The sequence below is a fragment of the Aethalodelphis obliquidens genome, unplaced genomic scaffold (genome assembly GCF_003676395.1).
Source record: "Aethalodelphis obliquidens isolate GAN/ISIS:26980383/991018 unplaced genomic scaffold, ASM367639v1 scaffold23, whole genome shotgun sequence".
NCBI lineage: Eukaryota > Metazoa > Chordata > Mammalia > Artiodactyla > Delphinidae > Aethalodelphis > Aethalodelphis obliquidens.
This window is the reverse complement of record NW_020837967.1, coordinates 15,840,536-15,860,354: the sequence shown is the minus strand read 5'-3', so window position 1 is coordinate 15,860,354 and position 19,819 is coordinate 15,840,536. Positions and strand designations below refer to the sequence as shown.

Sequence of the window (19,819 nt, the reverse complement as noted above, 5' to 3'; positions counted from 1 at the left end):
TAAGGTGAGCTATGTCAGCAGAGCCAATTTTAAAGGGAATTTTATGGATGGCTTCTGATGAAAGGTGTTTTAGTCGTGTCATTATTATTATTTTTTTTTTTTTTTGCGGTACGCGGGCCTCTCACTGTTGCGGCCTCTCCCGTTGCGGAGCACAGGCTCCGGACGCGCAGGCTCAGTGGCCATGGCTCACGGGCCCAGCCGCTCCGCGGCATGTGGGATCTTCCCGGACCGGGGCACGAACCCGCGTCCCCTGCATCGGCAGGCGGACTCCCTACCGCTGCACCACCAGGGAAGCCCCGTGCCATTATTTTTGATCCTCGGCTGCACAATATTAGCCAGTGTCAAAAGAAGAAAGGGTTGTGTGAGCAAAGAGCCCCAGAGGATAACATTGAGGGACAATAATTCAACAAATCCACCAAGTTCAATTTTTCCCTCCAAATAAACATGAAAAAACAATGATGGCGGATCCCGATCAAAACAGCCCTTGTGCGTATTTTTCCTGGGCTCAGAAGAGCCACTTTCTTTCTACTCTTAACAGCAACTCTTGAAACTAAGAGAAGTTCCACGGGTGTCCCAGGTATACTGAGTATGTGAACTGGCAACATTGTCTCACGTATGACTGGGAATAGATGCCATTTGTTATATAATTATATAGGCTTGTGAACTTTCCCAGTTCTCATTAGTTATGGAAGAACTGAAAAGGTTCCAGGTTTATAAATTACATGAATATACTTCTGAAAACCCATCTGTTTTCCTTGGGTTTAGCTGGAGTCTGTGGCAGCAAACCAAGGACATCTGCTAGTGTGGACCAGGCCAGTGGCCCCGCGTGTCCCAGTCAGGTGTCTCTCACCAGTCAATGCAGTACGTGGAGAAGGAAGAACACCAAACTGGGTATCATGGAACCTGACTTCTTCTTTTTTTTTTTTTTTTTGGAGTGTGCGGGCCTCTCACTGTTGTGGCCTCTCCCGTTGCGGAGCACAGGCTCCGGACGCGCAGGCTCAGAGGCCATGGCTCACGGGCCTAGCTGCTCCGCGGCATGTGGGATCTTCCTGGACCGGGGCACGAACCTGTGTCCCCTGCATCGGCAGGCGGACTCCCAACCACTGCGCCACCAGGGAAGCCCCGGAACCTGGCTTCTGATCCAGGTGTTAAGATCCAGTTCTTTAGCTGTAAGCAAGAAGTCTGATCTCTTGTTGTCTCTCAGGCCCATTCCAAAGGCGACATTTTGTGGGTCTGTGAAATATGTGAGTAGTCACTCTGTATGCAAAGCTATGCAAAGCCCAAGGTTAAGGCTGAGGATGGCAAAAGAATCTTTATGCCACAGTTCCTACCTTTTAAGAGTAGAGAAGATGAAGCATGGACATGAGTAATAAAAATAAGACAAAAAGCAAGAATAACTGTGGCAAGTGTCAAATAGGTGCGACAGACAAACCCTCTGGAATCTCTAGAAGAATAAGATTTTTCTGGCTGGGATAGTTGAGGAACACTTCTCTGAAGAGGTGAGATTTAAGTGAGTCCACAAATTATGAGCAGAATTTCAGTAGGGAAGAAAGAGTTTCCTTTCTTAGGAATTCCAGGCAGGAAGAAAGGCATGGTCATAGACCAGAGGTGGGGAAGTGTCGAGTGTCCTGGGGAATGACTAGACCTCTGATCCGACCAGCAAATTATTCTGGGGCAGTGGTTCTCCAAATTCAACGTAATTCAACAACATTAGAATCCCCCAGGGGCCTTGCTGAAACCCAGATTAACGCGTTCCACTTCCCATTTAACAGGACTCGGGTGGGGCCTGAGAATTTGCCTTTTTAACAAGTTCCCAGATGATGCTGACCTGCTGGTCCAGGGACCACTCTTTGACAAAAACTGCTCTAGGGAGTAAAGGGGAGAGGCAAGCTCACATCCAAATCTCCATTCTATTGTGGGCTTGGTAAAATCCTAATTCAGAAAGCTGACCTTACTCAACTTTGGGTGACAATCATAATTACCTAGAGTTTCTCCATCTGTAAATATTGGCAATTAAATCTGCCAGGAGAAGATGGAGATAGGGAAGGGAAACTAATATTTCTGGAGACTTCTTACTTATCAAATACATTTCCATTTAATTCCTAGCACACTCCCATCAGATAAACAATATAATCCCCATTTGACAGATGAAGGAACAAAGTCAAATACCAGGACCAGAACAATCTCAAACTCTAGGGTTAAGAAATCGGTGTAGAGACCTGACTTTCTCTGAATGGTTCAAGGTTCAAAGGAGGGCAGTGGTTCAAGAATCACTAAGGTCAGTATTATTCCCGTCTAAAATCAGGTCCAGAAATACCTGAACGAAGTCATCTGGATTGAATGTTGCAAGAGGCATGAGAGGAGAGTAACATAGATCAGACCATATTACTGTTATCTACAAACGTGGGTAGATAACTGCCTTCCAAACATTGACTCCAGGGCACCCAGGAGCCCCACGAGAATGCTCCATTTCAAAGGAATACCTTTGTGTTTTCAGTTCAAATATCAAGTCAGCCAACCAGCCAGCCAGTGCACAAGGCTTGGAATCTGAGATGGTCAGCAAAAGCACTGCCTCTCCTTATTTGGATAAATAACATGCTCAAAGACAACCAGTTTGGGAGTCGAGCACACCCTGAGGCTGGGCTTGGCGTGCCTCTCTGTCCATGCCCCGCCAGGCCTCACCCTGCACTGACAGTCCCTGCTCCCCGCCAGGTTCTGACCAGGCCAGGAGCCTCCCTGCCAGACACAAGATCTGCTTCCCTGCATCCAGGGACACACTGCTGAGCCTTTGAGCATTCCTACCCTCGAGTGATGCCCTGCATTCCTGACTCGCAGTAACCACGAGGAACCAAATGGACAGCTACCGGCCCAGTATGTAAGGAAGTCGCGTGCCACGTGACAAAATGCCCACATCAGGCAAAAGGGCAGCCCCGATCCAGTTGTGTTCCCCCCACCTCCAAACACTGCCCCCTGAAAGGAAAGAATCCGATCACACAGGAGATGAGGCAGGTGACAAAAATGCGTTGTCATCTACGGGATGCCTTCCAAAGTTCATGATTATCAGGGAGAGCTTGCAACTCCCTTCAAAGGGAAACAGGCTCCAGGCTGACCCCAAAGCACCTCATCCTCCCCCACTGCCCAAGCCAACCTCCAGCTTTCTTTTTCTTCTTTGTATTATCCTTTCTCTCACTTTTCTTCCTTTCTCTGAAAAGCAACATTGGGGCAAAATTTCTCCAAAAGAGGACAGGAAGATATGGGTCGATAAACAGACAAAGGGAGTTTCTTAAAATCAGAAGACGTTGTCTTGATTCCAGAGACCCTCAACTCTCAACTTGTTCAATGTGCTGAAGCCCACAAAGTAGTTTCCAATGTTTTTTTTTAAAAAAAGATTTAATCATGTTCGCTCTTTGATCAGTACCCTTCTTCACCATGATACAGAAGGAGGACAGCAGGGTGTGGTGGAGAGAGTGCTGGATTATGAATGAAGAGACTTGGTTTCTGTTCCCGAAGATCTCCCTGGGCTGTGGTCTCACGGCGGTGACTGTGGTCCTGCCACTGGTTCTGCTGCTAAGTGAGTTGGGGAACACCCTCTGTACTCACCCTGCTGGTGCTGTGAACATCAAATGAGCTGAATTACCCTTATGTGACTTTGCATGCAGAAGAGCATGGTCCACACACAGTATGATGAACATTCACGGGCTCACCCCATGAACTGTGACAGCAACACGAATAGAATGGCTAATCCCCGCTTTAACACATGCACAGGAGGGTAAAGAGAATGATACACTCTCTTCTTGAGATACAAGAGCTCACGAAAGAAAGAAGATTCTGAAAGCAGCCGACACAAGAACACCAGGCTGTATTATATTCCAAAGATCTCATCCTTGAGGAAAAAAAGTCCATTCATATGCAATCAAATAACGTTTCAAGGAGGCGCTTTTCCTCATTCCCATTCCCACACGAATTGGTGATCCTGACCCCAGATCAGGAGACATAAGACTCTCCATCCACTTGATCCTGGTTCAACTAGCAGATTCAAGTATTAATTATTTATAAAAATTGTGAGATGGGTGATGACCCACATCTTTGTTTTGGATCCTTCTTCTTCCCTTCTTATCTTTTTTTTTTTTTTGTGGTACGCGGGCCTCTCACTGCTGTGACCTCTCCCGTTGCGGAGCACAGGCTCCGGACGCGTAGGCTCAGTGGCCATGGCTCACGGGCCCAGCCGCTCCGCGGCACGGGGGATTCTCCCGGACCGGGGCACGAACCCGCGTTCCCTGCATCGGCAGGCGGACTCTCAACCACTGCGCCACCAGGGAAGCCCTTCCCTTCCTATCTTATCAGCCGGGAGAACCTCTCTTTGGGAATGAAAAGAGGATCTATGTCATCACTTGACTGTGGCTGGAATAGAAGTTTTGGTTGGTGAGGAGGAAGCTGAACCAAGTCGCTAAAGGCAAGCTTTCGGATGTGCTCAGAATTTCAACTACACAGTCCATTTTAGTCTGGTCCCACATTAGAAACAGGGACCCATGTGCTTTAGAATACATCTTGATAAAAAAACATTTACCTTGTGGTATTGCTCAAACAATGATTTTTGACCTTTCTTTTTCTTGGCATAGCAAAGTGTGGCTGAAACTTTTGTTATTGGGCATATACGTGGAGACGGCCTTGCATGTACATGCACTGTCTCTACCTTTAAAATATAAAAGTACATTTGGGTAGTTTTCATATTATTAAGATGCACTGTGTATATGAGTACATATCTGTAGATAAAAATTCTCTGCCCAAATTAAAAATATCCAAATACCACGTTGGACTCATTTTTATGCTCTAGTCACAAAGTGATACTGAATAGAAACTTATTAGCATTTCACCAAGTTTCTTCAGATCATCGTTACGAATAATAAAAAATACAGAAACATTTTAAAACAACGTATTTCAGTCTTAGAATGGTCAGATTAACATAATTATAGCCTTAAGTTGCCAACAGTGGCACATTTCTTATTTTCATGAGAATGTAGAGGTTCTAGTGGATCGCAAGCTAATAGGTTCCTTGGTCTAAATATATACAGTAAAATCTGTGGCAAATTTCTGAAGCATTAACATCTGAACCCTGGAGATATCTAGTGAGTAATTTGCGCTGCAGTAGAGCAGATTTTTTTTGTTTTGTTCTGCAGTTACACAGCTGCTAGGAAATATATTTTTAGATTTGCTTTTCAAGGCAAGCAAAAATGATACCCACTTTGTGGATATGTAACCAGAATGTTCCCTCAGTCCCTCTGGCAAGGGAGTAGGGACCCACCTACAGAATGTTCCATTCAGTTGCCTTCTCCTTGGAAGGGGATACAAGGAGCAGCCCTAGTCGCTCATCTGTATGAAGCCTTCAGACCCTGACAGTGACACCCAACGCTTTAGAGGCGTTTGCTTTGAAGTTTAAGTGCCTTGTAGATCAGGTCCCCACTATGTCTGAACTACCTCATCATTGACATCATTACCATTTCTCGTTTCGACCTTTGATTTCACGGGGAAAGAAAAAAATAAATAAAAAGAAAGAAATCAAGTACATGTGGCCATCAACCAACTGAGGGAAACAGTCTTCGTATTTCAGGAATATGGGGTGAGTTAGCGCAGCCTGAGCAAGGACCAGTGTCCCTCCAGCTGGAACGATGCACTCGGCGTTCACACCTTTTATCTGGACAGGTCTTAAATAAATAAATCTGCACAAAAGTGATGTACTGAACAGCTTTTCTTTTGGGCCAAGTAACAAGACACCCGAGGTCCTGAGGACGCTTAAACACGAATTAGATTTTATTCTGACATCAGAACGGTTCATGGCTGTCAACTGTATAATCTTTAATGACGTTTTACTCTGTCCTCTCCGTAATTTGGGCTTTACCTTAAAGCCTTGGTTTCTACACTTTGCTCAGTTACAAGAGACTATCACCATTTCGCCCACATCCTCACACCAGCTGTATTATTTACTCTTTTAACGCTTTTTTTTTTTTTTTTGTGGTACGCAGGCCTCTCACTGTTGTGGCCTCTCCCATTGCGGAGCACAGGCTCCGGACGCGCAGGCTCAGCGGCCATGGCTCACGGGCCCAGCCGCTCCGCGGCACGTGGGATCTTCCCGGACCGGGGCACGAACTCGTGTCCCCTGCATCGGCAGGCGGACTCTCAGCCACTGCACCACCAGGGAAGCCCTTTAATGCTTTTCTTGATGTCAGTGTTAAATTGACCTTTTCTTTCTTACCTAGTTGTGATGAACGATCACATTCATTAACTCTCAGGTTCTTTGTGCTACTTATCTTTCCAATACTCCATACAACAACATTATATAATCATTAAAATGTAGGAATCTGTTTTTCTTTGTGCTGTCAAAAATCACTGGTTCCAAGTGAAGAACAACTTTCAAAGTACTCTGAGTAGGGATATGCGGGAGTTTCCAACAGGGTTATCATAGGAGCCATTGCTTCAGCAAAGAGGCTGACTTTTGCAAATAATGCTATAATACTTCCCAACTCTTTTAAGCCAAGATTGCTTCATTCAAAGCATCTCATAATTTGAAGCAGCTGCTGTTTCTTCAGTTGACTTGATGGCCTATTCTCTTTCAATAAAAATATTGGATAATCTAAATCTGGTTAGCTCAAAATCCGTTTAATTTTTGGGCCAGGCCCATGCATTTCCAATTAATGAGCTCTGGTCCCACTGCAGGGCTGGGCTGCTATCTGAACAGGAAGCGGGGACCTGGCTACACTTAACTGCAACACGGACGGTTCAGGGAAGTCAGACGTAGAGTCTTTTCCTAAATCAACCAAGAAAACACACCTTGGGGGACCCAGTGGGGTGAGAACTAAAGCAGGGGGGGCACTAGAGATGGAGAAAGAGCTGGTCTGAGGTTTTTGTCACTTCCTAATTTTGTGATCTGGACCTAGTCACTCCATCCACACCAGGCCTCCAGAGTCTCAACTGACAGGTGAAGGGTTATAAAAGATGACGTGTAAGACCTTATTTCTACCTCTGAAACTCTATGATTCCAAGTCAGCCAGGCCTGTTTCTTGAGGTAAGTTCAATGACACAGATCAGGTGTATTTCCTCAGCCACCAGTCTGGAGGAGCAGTTCAAGTGTCTCAGGAGCAGACGTATCGCTCCTGCAAATTACATGCAGACCCCATGGGCAAAAAGCAGGACAGAAAGGAAATGGCTTAGCACCAGCTGATTTATAGCTTAAAAACTTTTTCTTCCCTCTTAAGAAAAATCAACGTGTGCTTTTCCCCCTACAAATAGATATATATACATACATAAAAGTAACACGATTTATATAAAAGCATTTATATAAAATGCTGAGAAATTTAAGAAAAAGTGTAAAGAAAAGAATGGCCCCCAGATACACACTACTATACATAAATTAGATAAGCAACAAGAATTTGCTGTCTAGAACAGGGAACTATATTCAATACCTTATGATAACCTATAAGGGAAAAGAACCTGAAAAAAAAAAAATGTAACTGAATCACTTTGCTGTACACCCAAAACTAACACAATATTGTAAATCAACTATACTTCAATTTAAAAAAAGAAATAAGAGAAGCATGGTCCCCTGGAAGCTCTCTACAAATTAGGATCTTGGACCAAGGGAACCTGTGCTGAGAGTGGCCGGATGCAGTCTCCTATAGTCTGGGCTTCCCTGATGGGGACCCACGGAGAAGACAGAAAAACAAAACCCCAGGAAGAAAGCAACACGTGGGTGCAAAGAATACAACCTGAAAATACCAGGACAATAAACTCCCCGTCAGAGGCAATTTCTGCTAACATCTGTATTTACAAAAGCCAAGCTAGGAGATGCGGTTTGGATATCAAAGGGCAAGGGGCGTGGCCTAAACCCCTCCGGATCTCCCCAGCAATGGCTAACAACCCAGCCCGTGCTGAAGGAAGAGGGCAGTCCTGTTCTGATCCAATTGGCTGGTTGTTGGCCAGCCCTGGATTTTATGCAGCCATGGAGCTGGAAGCAAGTTGCCTTGGTCCTGCAGCCCAAGTTCAGGGCTGTGATGAGCAGCTGCGTCCCCGTTGATGCTGCTGGCAGTAATTACTTCTCATCGCAAAGCACCAGGATGTTTTTGCAGTCGAGTGGATGTCTCAATCTTCGGGCAGTGGGGGGGTAGGTGTGTTCAGGAGAGCAACAGTCCCTGCCTCTGGGGTGGCTTGGCTAGCTGCCCTGACTCCAGAGCCCTCCACCTCTGATGTTCTGTAACTTTCTTGCTGTCCTTCTAACAGCTCTGCCAGAAGCCTGAAAGGGCAGTAGGCAGGCACATGTAGGCAAATCTCCATTCCAAGACACTTTCTCACTTCCAAATCAGGCTCATGAATCAGCTCCCTGCCCTATCCCGGGAAGACGGTTTTTATGAGTGACGCAGCACATGAAGCAAAGAAGGAAGCAGGAAGGAGGAGAGGGTAGTTCATCCACAGTGCTTTTTGCAATCCCCATGCGATCTGACTTTCACTGTGTTCTTCTTACTCCAAGTAAGTTGCAACCAAGTCCCCGGAGAAGCAACCAGTCTGATCCTAGGCTTTTGGATGCTACAGATTGAACCAAAAAGTCCCCAAACTGTACAAAATAATTTCTCTTGAAGCCGAATAAGCATTGCTCTTTGATAATTGTTATTTTCAAGATAAGTTATCTGAATCTGACGACAGACTGGGAGTTCTTAGCTACTGGTAAGGAAGGGTGTGCAGTGTGGGATTTAAAAACAGGGACTATAGACACAGTCAGCCTGGGGCTGAATCCCAGCTTTGCTCCTTGCTAGTGTGTCATTTGTCACTTAATCTCTCTCAGCCTCAGTTTTCCAACCTTAAAATGGGTATAAAAGTACCTATGCCTTGGGGTTATAATGATGACTATATGAAATAATATATATTAATTGAGACCATATTGGTTAACAACTTCTCATCCATACTAACTCATCTATAAATTGAGATAAAGATAAACAGATCCATGCACACATGTACCTTTAAAAGGAAACAGACTGCCTTAAAAGGACATTGCTCTTATTAAATGTCTTTAAAAGAAATAAATACAAAACATTGTGACTGAACTATTACAAGAATAAGACAGAATAGTTATCTCAAGTCAATATAATTTCTGCCAAAGGTTTTTTTCCAGGTTTTTCCATTAAACCTGATAATAGCAGGCTTATATCTGTTATATAAAAATTGCAGACATTTTTAATGTTATACATAAAGCTTAAATTGATATTTTTTAAAGAATTTTTTAAAACCCAGATAAAAAAGCACTTTATATTTTATTTTATTATTATTATTTTTTGCGGTACGTGGGCCTCTCCCTGCTGTGGAGCACAGGGTCTGTACGCGCAGGCTCAGAGGCCATGGCTCACGGGCCCAGCCGCTCCGCGGCATGTGGGATCTTCCCGGACCGGGGCTCGAACCCGTGTCCCCTGCATCGGCAGGCGGACTCTCAACCACTGCGCCACCAGGGAAGCCCGCACTTTATATTTTAAAATGTAAAGTGATGTTCACAAGGAAAATACAACAAATAATGTTTTCCTTGAATGTTGAAAGAAGCACACTAATCCCCCTCTGCTCCCCCCAATTTGTACCACGCCTTCAAATTTTCATTTGTCTCGGAAACCGAAGGCAAGTCAAATACCTTTGTGAAAACACTGAAAATTATCACAAAACACATACATCAATGAGATCTGTACTAGCAAACAAGGTTGACACTTGAAATCCTTTTCTAAATTATAAGGTTAAACAGAAACTAGATCATGAGATTATAGATTGGAGACAGCCAATGTAACTTAAGTGCATTTTCAAAAACAGACTAATGCCAATAACAAAGAAGTTTCCTTCTAAGCAGCGTGCAAGAAGTTAAAATAAAAACCTAGCATTTAAATTCCACATTGCATTGAACTTGACTACAGAAACGTTAACTCAAATTGAGGTAAGTGTGCTGCAGCAGGACCAAAAAATTCTGAAAATCCTATTTTGTTATAAAGGCACAGTTCTTACCTTACATCTTCCACGAACCGTCCTCTTCTAGAAGAAACTTTCTAGACGTGCAGAGACCCTGAAACCACCCATCTCTCAAATGCTTCCAGCTCTGCCTGTCTTGATGGTAACTAAATGCAAGGCTTGGGTTTTTTACCGAGGGAAGTTTTAGTCAAAATATGTGGTTTAAAGGAGCTGTATCCACCCTTGTTAAAACTATTTCACGGACATTCAGAGGTTTTGTTTCTCCTCTGTGAAAGTTAAATCTGAGTAGGAAGGCATTTTTCCCGTCCCGGAAATCAGCATAACTAAAAACCAATGCTGAGTTAACAAGAAATGTTTCTTCCATGTGTTCCGTCTGGCAGAAACGGCAAGCCATATCAAGGGAACACGTGATGTTTATAAATACAATATGGCTCATGTTGTCATAACCTCTCAACGACCAAAAAAAAAAAAGTGCAAGGAAAAGCAAGCAGCCACACAGCAGGAAAGATGAGATTTGTAACACTTGGAAGCTGCCTATCAGATATGCATATATTACTCTTTCTTGCGTCTTAAAAAATATAGCTGGAAGCAGGGAGGAAGGAAGAAAATACCTTGCTCTGGATAGCCACTGTATTAAAATGTGTTTGCCCAGCTAATCATTTCAGTAAGAGTAATTCCTTACCAACTGCCACAGAAACATCTTTTCGCCTGTCAGAAAGACACGTCATAAAAGGGACACAATGAGGTGCATCCCTCGAATGCCAGTTCCATAGTGTTAACTCCAGCAAAGGCAAGATGGCACATAGCCTGTAATGGATGTGACAACTACAGATGTCTGTATCATTACTGATTATTGACTTTCTGATCTTCTACTAGATTGGAAGATCTGTGAGGGCAGTTACCATACTTGGTCACTGTCATATCTTCGGAACTTGTACAAGAGCCTGAACCACCAGAGGGACTCAATGCATAATGGTTGGGTGAGTAGATTAGCAAAACTTCACGATAACGGAAGTAGGTTAACTGTTCCAGAATCATCACCCCTACTTGAAAAGTTTGGAGGTATTTGAAATACTGATTCCCATTCAGTCTAAAAGCAAGATCTGTCCTGCTGAGTTATAAATACAGTAAACCAAGATCTGTCTTATTTAATCGTTATCCAGAGATTTGCTTACTTTCTACCACGGGTGAATTTAACTCTTGAAGATAAAATGCAGGTATGTGTGCATTTCTGGCAATCACTTAGTTTAATCTGACAAATCTGTTACTCTCATCTTAAATTATAGGGTAATTAACTGTGATAAAATTATATTTATAGGATGGGTAATTTTGTTAGAATAGACATTCTTAGTTCTCATTTTGGTCAGGTCTTAGCAGAGAAGGTATTAACTAAAAGTTTGTGATACGAAAAGTGCTGACATGAGCCCCTTTTCCAACCAGGCGTTTAATGAGAATTTCCTCAAAGCAGGACATTTTCTCAGGGAAACAGAGAGTGTGAAGATGAATGGAATAGGGGCTTTGCCCCCTGAAGCCTGGAGTTTAGAACAGAACTTAAGATGTGCACATCTATAACTACAATGCAGACAGGAAAAGGTGAGGGGGATCAGAGGCGGGGGGGACAGGTGAGGCTCTACGGAATCAGAGAAGGGACAGTAGCGAGTGAGGCTTGGAGACGAGAGGAGTAAGGAAAGGCTTGAAGAAGACAGTGGCTGTTGAGTTAGGTCTTCAGAAATGGGCAGCACATGACGTGGAGAAAAGGGAACCCTCGCACACTGCTGGTGGGATTGTAAATTAGTGCAGCCACTATGGAAGACAGTACGCAGATTCCTCAAAAAAATAAGAATAGAACTGCCATATGACCCAGCTAGTCTACTTACGGGTATTTATACAAAGAACACTAATTTGAAAAGATATCTGCACCCTCATGTTCACTGCAGCACTATTTACAATAGCCAAGATATGGAAACAACCTAAGTGTCCATCAGTGGATGAATGGATGAAGCTGTGAAATGTACACATGCATATGTGAAATGTACACATGCATAAACATACACACATACATGCATACAATGGAATACTACTCAGCCATAAAAAAGAATGAAATCCTGCTGTTTGCAACAACATGAATGGACCAGGAGGGTATTACACTAAGTGAAATAAGTCAGACAGAGAAAGACCAATACCATATGATTTCACTCATATGTGGAATCTAAACAAAAACAAAAACACCAAAATCAGTGAACAAACAAGATAAAACAAAAACAAACTCACAGATACAGAGAACAGATTGGTGGTTATTAGGGGGAAAGGACGTTGGGGGAAGGGTGAAATGGGTGAAGAGGATCAACTGTATGATAACGGATGGAAACTAGATGTGCAGTGGTGATTGCTCTGGAGTCTATACAGATGCCGCCCACCTGAAACTTACATAGTTAAAAAATGGGTGGCCTGTGGACATTGATGATGAAGACAGTAGCGTGGGGAATGACATTAGTGACTGTAGTGGTAAGAAGGTCAGTTCTGGAGCTGGCCTGTCTGGCTCCAAATCTAGCTCTACCTCTGATGAGCTGTGTGGCTTTGAGCAAGTTCCCTAACCTCTCTGATCTGCAGTTTCCACATCTGAAACAGGCGGTCATGAGAGTTCCTCTCACACTGGGTTGTTTTGAACAAATGAGAGTGATTATGAGCACAATACTCAGCACAGTACTGGGCACAGAGTGTTTCATGACTGTTAGTTATTAATATCACTGCCATTGTGTGAGTGAAGGGGACACCAGGGTGGCCGGGTCAAGGAGGACCTTGAGTGAATGAAAGAAAATTAGTTAGGAGCGGTTTCTGAAACTTCTGTTTCTAAGGGATTCTCCTGTCTTCCATTTCTGTAGGATTACTTTATCCTTCCCCAAATCCCAAACACTTCTTCTCAACCAGAGCACTGCCCTGTAGAAAAGAGGGCTCTGAGCTCTGTGGAAGGGCCATTTCAGACATACATACTAAACGGTACATACTTCTTCTTTCTCCTTCTTCTATTCTTTCTCCGTTTTTTTGTTTTTGTTTTTGGTGGGATATCCTTTCAGCCCAGTCAGAATAGAATAGAATGAAGCATGTTCAATATAAAAAGATGCCAGGAAACAGACACATAACAGAATTCAGAAGTGAGACAAATATTTAAACAGGATATGTTACATGTTCTAAAATCTTGTTAAGAGCATCATTTCAAAACTTGCAAAACCTGAATGGAATGTCAAGGAAGGGAGGCTGTGGGCTGAGTACAAAGAGTCAGAAAGAACTGGGTTCAAATCCCATGTCTGACATATACCAGCTATTCGGGCCTGGAAAAGACGTCACTGGCCTCAATTTTATCATCTGTAACAACTGAGTCAGTTTACATGCTTTGTAGAGTTGTTGACTAATTTAAATAACATGTGAAGTATTTAACACATTGCCTTCTACGTGGACACAAAAAGGTCTATTACCATATCTAGAAACACAATGGTATAGAATGAATACTACTCTTTAAAAGAAAATTAAATTAAATTAATTAATTTATTTTTGCCTGCACCACGTGGCTTGCAGGATCTTAGTTCCCCAACCACGGATCGAACCCGCGCCCTCAGCAATGAAAGCGCCGAGTCCTAACCATTGGACCGCCAGGGAAGTCCCAACTGAATACTACTCGTAACCTGACTGATTCCACAAAGAAATTAATAGAGTTCACAGAAATCATTACAATTTTGCACCCCCCGAAAAAGTCAAATTGGAATGTATGACAGAAAGAAGATGAAAGTAGGAAAAAGTAAAAATAGAGTCCAGGCACGAAGCCAGCACACCACCAACACTCATGCTGTAAATGCCTGTACGCTAGCTGTGGGTGAGCCATGAATTTAATTCTAAGCTTTAGAGTAGCAACACAAAGAGGGAAAATGATCACTTACAAGATTCAAAGTGTCCCTATGATAAAAATAAACCAGGAGGAGCACAACTATTTCTGGTGATGAGAACAGAGAGATATTTTTACAGTGGGTTCGCATTAATGACAGAAAATGAATAAAACAACCAGTCGTAGCACCATGATTCTAGCGCTCAAAGCATCTGCTTAACAAGCATTTACACTCGCCACGGATGAGGCACCAGGACTGGCTTTCGGAAATGAACATGAGCTGGCGTGTGCCCTCGGAGAGCTTACAATCTTGTGCGATAAGATTAGCAGGCGCCTAAAGGATTAGAACACCAGGAGAATGTACGACATGCCTCCCCCAAAAGGAAAGATGAAATCTGACAGGGAAGGCTTCATAGAGTAGGCGGTCTTTTATTTGGCCTCTAAAAGCAAGTTTTTACTTTTTTGCATTTTATTATGGGCATTTCCACCATAAAATAAGTAGAGAAAATAATATAATGAACTCCCGTCATTCAGCTCTGACATTTTTCAACATTTTACCAATTTTGTTTCATCAAATGCCACTTCTTGGGCTTGTTTTGCCGGAGCCTTTTAGAGCAACCCCCAGCAGTCATGCCGTTTTAGCCTGTAAATACCTTAGTGTGTCTCATTTTTAAAAACATAACCATCCAGCCATTATTCTACCCAACAGAATCACTGGTTATCCCTTAATATCATCTGATTCCTAACACATGTTCAAATTTCCCAAATGGCTTCAAAGATGTCTTTTACAGTTGGTTTGTTCCAATCAGGATCCAACCATGGTGCACACGTGGCCTTTGGCTGTTAGGGGATAGAAGAGACCTGAGAAATAGAACAGTGTCCCCTCCCACCCTTTTTTCATGCCAGCAACTTGTCGACATAATTGAGCAATTGTCTTGGAGTATGTCTGATGCATGGAATTTCGGAAGGTATAGACAGTAAGTCCCCTACATACGAACCTTCAAGTTGCAAACTCAAAGATACGAACGTGTGTTTGCATGTCCAATCACGTAAGTTAGTTCATGTGTCTGGCATACGTTGTCAGGTGGGTGCATCCCCTACAAATGGCTGTGCTTTTGTGTACTTTACTGTGCACTACTGTATAGAGTACAGTAATCAGTATCTTTATTTCAAGCCCAGGATGTCCGGAAGCAAGCATAAGAGCAGTGGCGATGTAGCTGGTACAGTACTACACAGCTGATTGTGTTAGTTGGGTACTTAGGCTTACTCAGTTGGACTTAACGAACTCGCTCTCAGAACGGAACTCATTTGTATATAGGGGATTCACTGTATGTGGGGAAGGACAGTGCATTTCAGAGACTCGGAGCAAGAACTGAGGGGGCTAAGGCTGGCTGTTGGGATGGAGATGATATCGACCATCAGCCTGTGCTATTCTTTGCACAATGGCAAGTTGCGCTCAGGGACCTGACTTGGCAAATAGCTGATTGACTGGAGTAAAAAGAGCTGGGGAGACTGGTTAAAGGCTCTTGCATAACCGACTGATAGAAAAATAAAGAACGCCAGAACTACAGCATCAGAGCGGTGCTGCTAAGAGCCTGGGATCTGCAGCCAAGCTGCCTGGATTCAGGTCCCAGCTCTGCACTCTCTTGCTGTGTGGCCTTGGGCAGGTGTCTTCAACAGAACTAAGCTACTGTTTTCTGAGCTATAAATACGAGGGCTTGTACCAATACCTGCCTCAAAATGGCGCCTTAAGGATTTACATGAAATTACCCGTCAACGTGCTTCATCAATGCACAAAAAAGTTAGCTATCGTGAGAGTAATGGTGCAGCCCAGGGCGGCAGGAGGTGTGTAAGAGTCCTTGCAGAGTGAAATGGACGGGCTCTGGGGACTGGTGGGATGCGGTGAGAAACAGGAGTCAGGCCGCTGAAGACTCTCTGATAACTCGACTTCTTAAATCTCTTCTCTCTCACCCTTCAAAACACACAGGCACATGCACACACATCCACACCATGTGCAGTCATGCACTCATTCACAAAGACAGAAAAACAAGGAGGAAAAGGCTTGGGGCTAAAAAAAAAGATTAGGATTTTTTTTTCTTCTACAGGATACACTGGAAACACTGGAAGCACTGGAAGAATATCCATGTGGAGACAACCACTTGAAAGTTGAACATTGGTCTTGAACTCTAGAGAAATGGCAGAGTTAGGGACAGTTTTAAGGGTCACCTACATTGACCTAATGGTTAAATCAGTAGTAAGACAAAAATGACAAATGAAAAGGTGCAGATGAAAGAAAAAAAGCAAATTAAAACACACACACACACACACGTGAAGCCTGCCTGAAGGCACTGAAGACCAGGTAGAAGGAAAGAGAAAGAAGAAGAGTCAGTAAATGAAGGAGGCTGGGGTGTGTTTGCATGTAGGCAAGGGATTTAGAGATGACAGTGTAATGGGAACCAAGGTCTCTAAGGAGACCACCCGTCATAGTGAAATGCAGAGGTCAGACAGAAGAGGTCTGGGGGGCAGTGAGTTGGCCATTAGGAAGTAATTTAAGATGCAGGGCAATTCTGGGGAATGCATTCTCTATGCAAATGTGGAAGCTATCTTACATGCAAGTAAAAATTAAGACATACAGGAAGGAGAGAACTGACGGACTGGAGCAAAGAACCTTGGGAAGTAATCTCAAAGCACACAAGAAGGTGGAAAAGCCTGAAAACTGTGGAAAAGCCTGAAAACTGTGAAAGAGCCACTAGGTTAGGTGAACTGGAAGTCCCTGGTACCCTCTGAGAGCCACAGAATGGAATAGCTTATCTTCTGAGTTGTACATGTGTGAATTACAAACCCATGAGTACATACGTAATTTTGGCAAAAGGGCCCGTTCCATGTGGTGAGCTCAGCCCCTTGGGAACTTAATTATCAAAGCTACTATCTAATGTGATGAAACAAAAGCCAGGCGATTCATTGAGATCTGGGTGATTTGCACCCACAGGTAAAGAGTCAGGGGATGCTCAGTCCCAGCAGAGAACCACAAGTCTCATTGGATAGACTAGCTTCAAAAATGCTCAGCTCGGGAAGGAACGAAAACTCTAAACTGAAAAGATACACGCACCCCATTGTTCACAGCAGCACTATTTACAATAGCCAAGACATCGAAACAACCCAAGTGCCCATTAACTGATGACTGGCTTAAGAAGATGAGGGGTGTGTGTGTATGTATGTGTGTATATACATACACACACAACGAAATATTACTCTTCCATAAAAAGAATGAAATATTGTCATTTGCACCAACATCGATTGACCTAGAGAATATTATACTTAGTGAAGTCAGACAGAGAAAGACAAATACTATATGATATCACTTATATGTGGAATCTAAAAATATTACAAATGAATCTATATACAAAACAGAAACAGACTCACAGACAAAGAAAACAAACACATGTTTACCAAACGGGAGAGGGAGGGAAGAAGGGAGGGACAAATAATTAGGAGTATGGGATTAATAGACACAAACTATTATACATAAGATAGATAAGCAATAAGGATTTACTGGATAGCACAGGGAACTATATTCAATATCTTGTAATAGCCTAAAATAGAATATAATCTGAAAAAAATAACTGAATCCCTTTGCTGTACACCTGAAACTAACACAATATTGTATATCAACTATACTTCAATTAAAGAAATAAATCAATTTAAAAAATGCTCAGCTAGATGCTCAATGAAAAACTCGACACGTGTTTTCCCCGCCAAACATCTATTCCACGCACACCCTAAGGCCCCAAACCTCGGCGTTAATACTTTAGCTTTCCATGCTTCATGACTAACACCACTACCATCACTGCTCTGGATAACTGACCGTTTTGGATCCGGAGTCTCACATTTTCTCCTCTCTCACAGGCAAGATATTAAATTCATTGTCTAAGGAAAGTCCCCGAGGCCACCACAACGTGCTGGCATTGCCGCTGTCGTACCTCTGCCTGGTCCCACCCATGTTCTCCGAGACACGCATGTGTATTGGTAACGAGTGGGCAGCTGGGAGGTCTGGCCCAGGCGGCCTCTGGAGGCTGGTGGATGAAGACCAGCTACATGAGGCGCAGGGCTGCACAACTGCCTCAGGTGAGCAGCTATCATCAAATTCCTTCCCGGCCACGGGCGCATTGCAAACATACGAGAAGACGGAGCTCTCCACCCACCATGCAGCTTGGTTTAGTCTATAGCAGTTGATCCTTGCTCTGTTCTCTATTTCTGTTACCATGAGCAGTGGGCTTATGCAGCTGCGTTCCTGGCAGGACTCAACAAAGCTTCCTTTCCTTTAATAGCAAGGCAGCCACCTTCATCAAGAAGGAGACAGAATTCCAACCCCCAGAGCCAAAAGGTGAGGCAGAAGGAATTCCAGGTCTTTTAGCTTCTGGAATCCATCAATAGGGGCCAAGTGGCAAACTGCAGGCACGATCACACTGAGTTGGTTTTAAAACTGCGTTCTATTTCTCATTTCTAAGTCGTCTTCACTGAAACCTGAAAGTTTTTCTGCGGGTTGGATGGTGAACATTCGTTTCCCCTCCTCTAGGGCGAACAGTCTGACTTTCCCCCAGAGAACACTGCTGTCTAAAGCAGGCTGTGGGCCACGCGGAAAGTGACCCACAAGGGTCTCATTGAAAAGTAAAAACTGAACAACTCTACTGAAACCCAGAGCCAAAGTACTGAATCCTCATAGACTCTGTCCAGATGGTTAATACTTGATTTTCTCCGTGCTCACTGCTGCTCCTTATGGAGGTACCACATCTGCTCAAGAGTTAAAAACAGGTGTCCTCTCCAGCCATAAACAAGATTTTCAGAGGCGATTCTGAGGCCCCTGTGCGGACTGCATGTAGCAAAAACAGAACTCTGAAACTCATGAAACTTTGAAGGCTAGATGTCTCAAAAAGTAAGGATCTCCAAGGGAGCAAGGACTCTTAAGAATGTCACCGAGAAAGAGAAGAATGGGGTCATGAAAAGCAAAGTGTACCATAAAATCCGGCACAGGCTTTGTGAATAGCGTGATTCCATCAGTCTTCACGTGGAGCTGGTTTATACTGAAAGTGAAATGCCTAAAAGCAGACTTCCAACTCCTAGCTTTCCTGAAGTAGCAGCACAGCCTCCACTTCAAATCACAGATTATTTCTGACATAAAAAAGCAGCCGTGGAGAATGTAAGAGGCCTCTTCCTCCAAAAGTGTGTAGGCTCTGATCCCACAATGTCATCACTCATCTTCCAGTCCAGAATGACATGGAAATTCTCCCAGCACTTTCTATCTTACCTCCTGGCCCCTTGGTCCTGAACTCACAGACCCTGTGTGGTAGGCAGAACAACGATGTCTTCGTCCTAGTCCCCAGAACCTGTGACTACACGGAAAAGGGGATGAAGGTGGCCAATCAGCTGACCCTAATACAGGGAGGTTATTCTGGAGTCTTGGGCCCAATGTTATGACAAGTGTCCTTAACAGAGGAAGAGGGAGGGCCGGAGGTGTGATGAGGGAAGCAGGGTCAGAAAGATGCTATTTGTCTGGGTTTAGAGATGGAGGAAAAGGGCTACAAGATGAAGAATGGGGGTGGCTTCTAGAAGCTGGAGGAAAAAAAGGAAACATATTGTCTCCAAGCTTCTGGAAAGGAATGCCAGTGACCTCTTGATTTGAGTCCACTGGAGTTATGTTGGACTTCTGACTTCTAGAACTGTAAGGTAGTAAATCTGTGTCATTGTAAGCCACTAAATACGTGATCATTTGTTACAGCAGCAGTACAAAAACTAATACCCACTGTCAGGAAGCACAGACCTTGAAGAACAATACTGCAACTCTAGGACAGACAGTGCCTGGGTTTCTCTGGCAATAGGACCTCCTCATTTACTTTCCTTCTAGTAAAACTTTTCAGCATCCAGTGCTAATCCTCAGAAAGGATGATATAAAATGGT

General features: G+C 43.7%; 1 protein-coding gene across 27 annotated transcripts in view; it reads right to left on the bottom strand.

Annotated features, from left to right (window-relative positions):
- Positions 1-19,819, bottom strand: part of KIAA1217 (KIAA1217 ortholog) — a 326,984-nt gene that overhangs the window by 94,726 nt on the left and 212,439 nt on the right. Inside the window, exon 1 of one of the 27 annotated variants that reach the window (XM_027121854.1) lies at positions 10,024-10,355. The exons of 25 other annotated variants lie outside the window; for them this stretch is intronic. The gene's annotated coding sequence lies outside the window, so the exon portion shown is untranslated. Of the gene's footprint in view, positions 1-10,023; positions 10,356-19,819 lie in introns of those variants that run through there. One more of the 27 variants, XM_027121844.1, reaches the window with a different exon arrangement.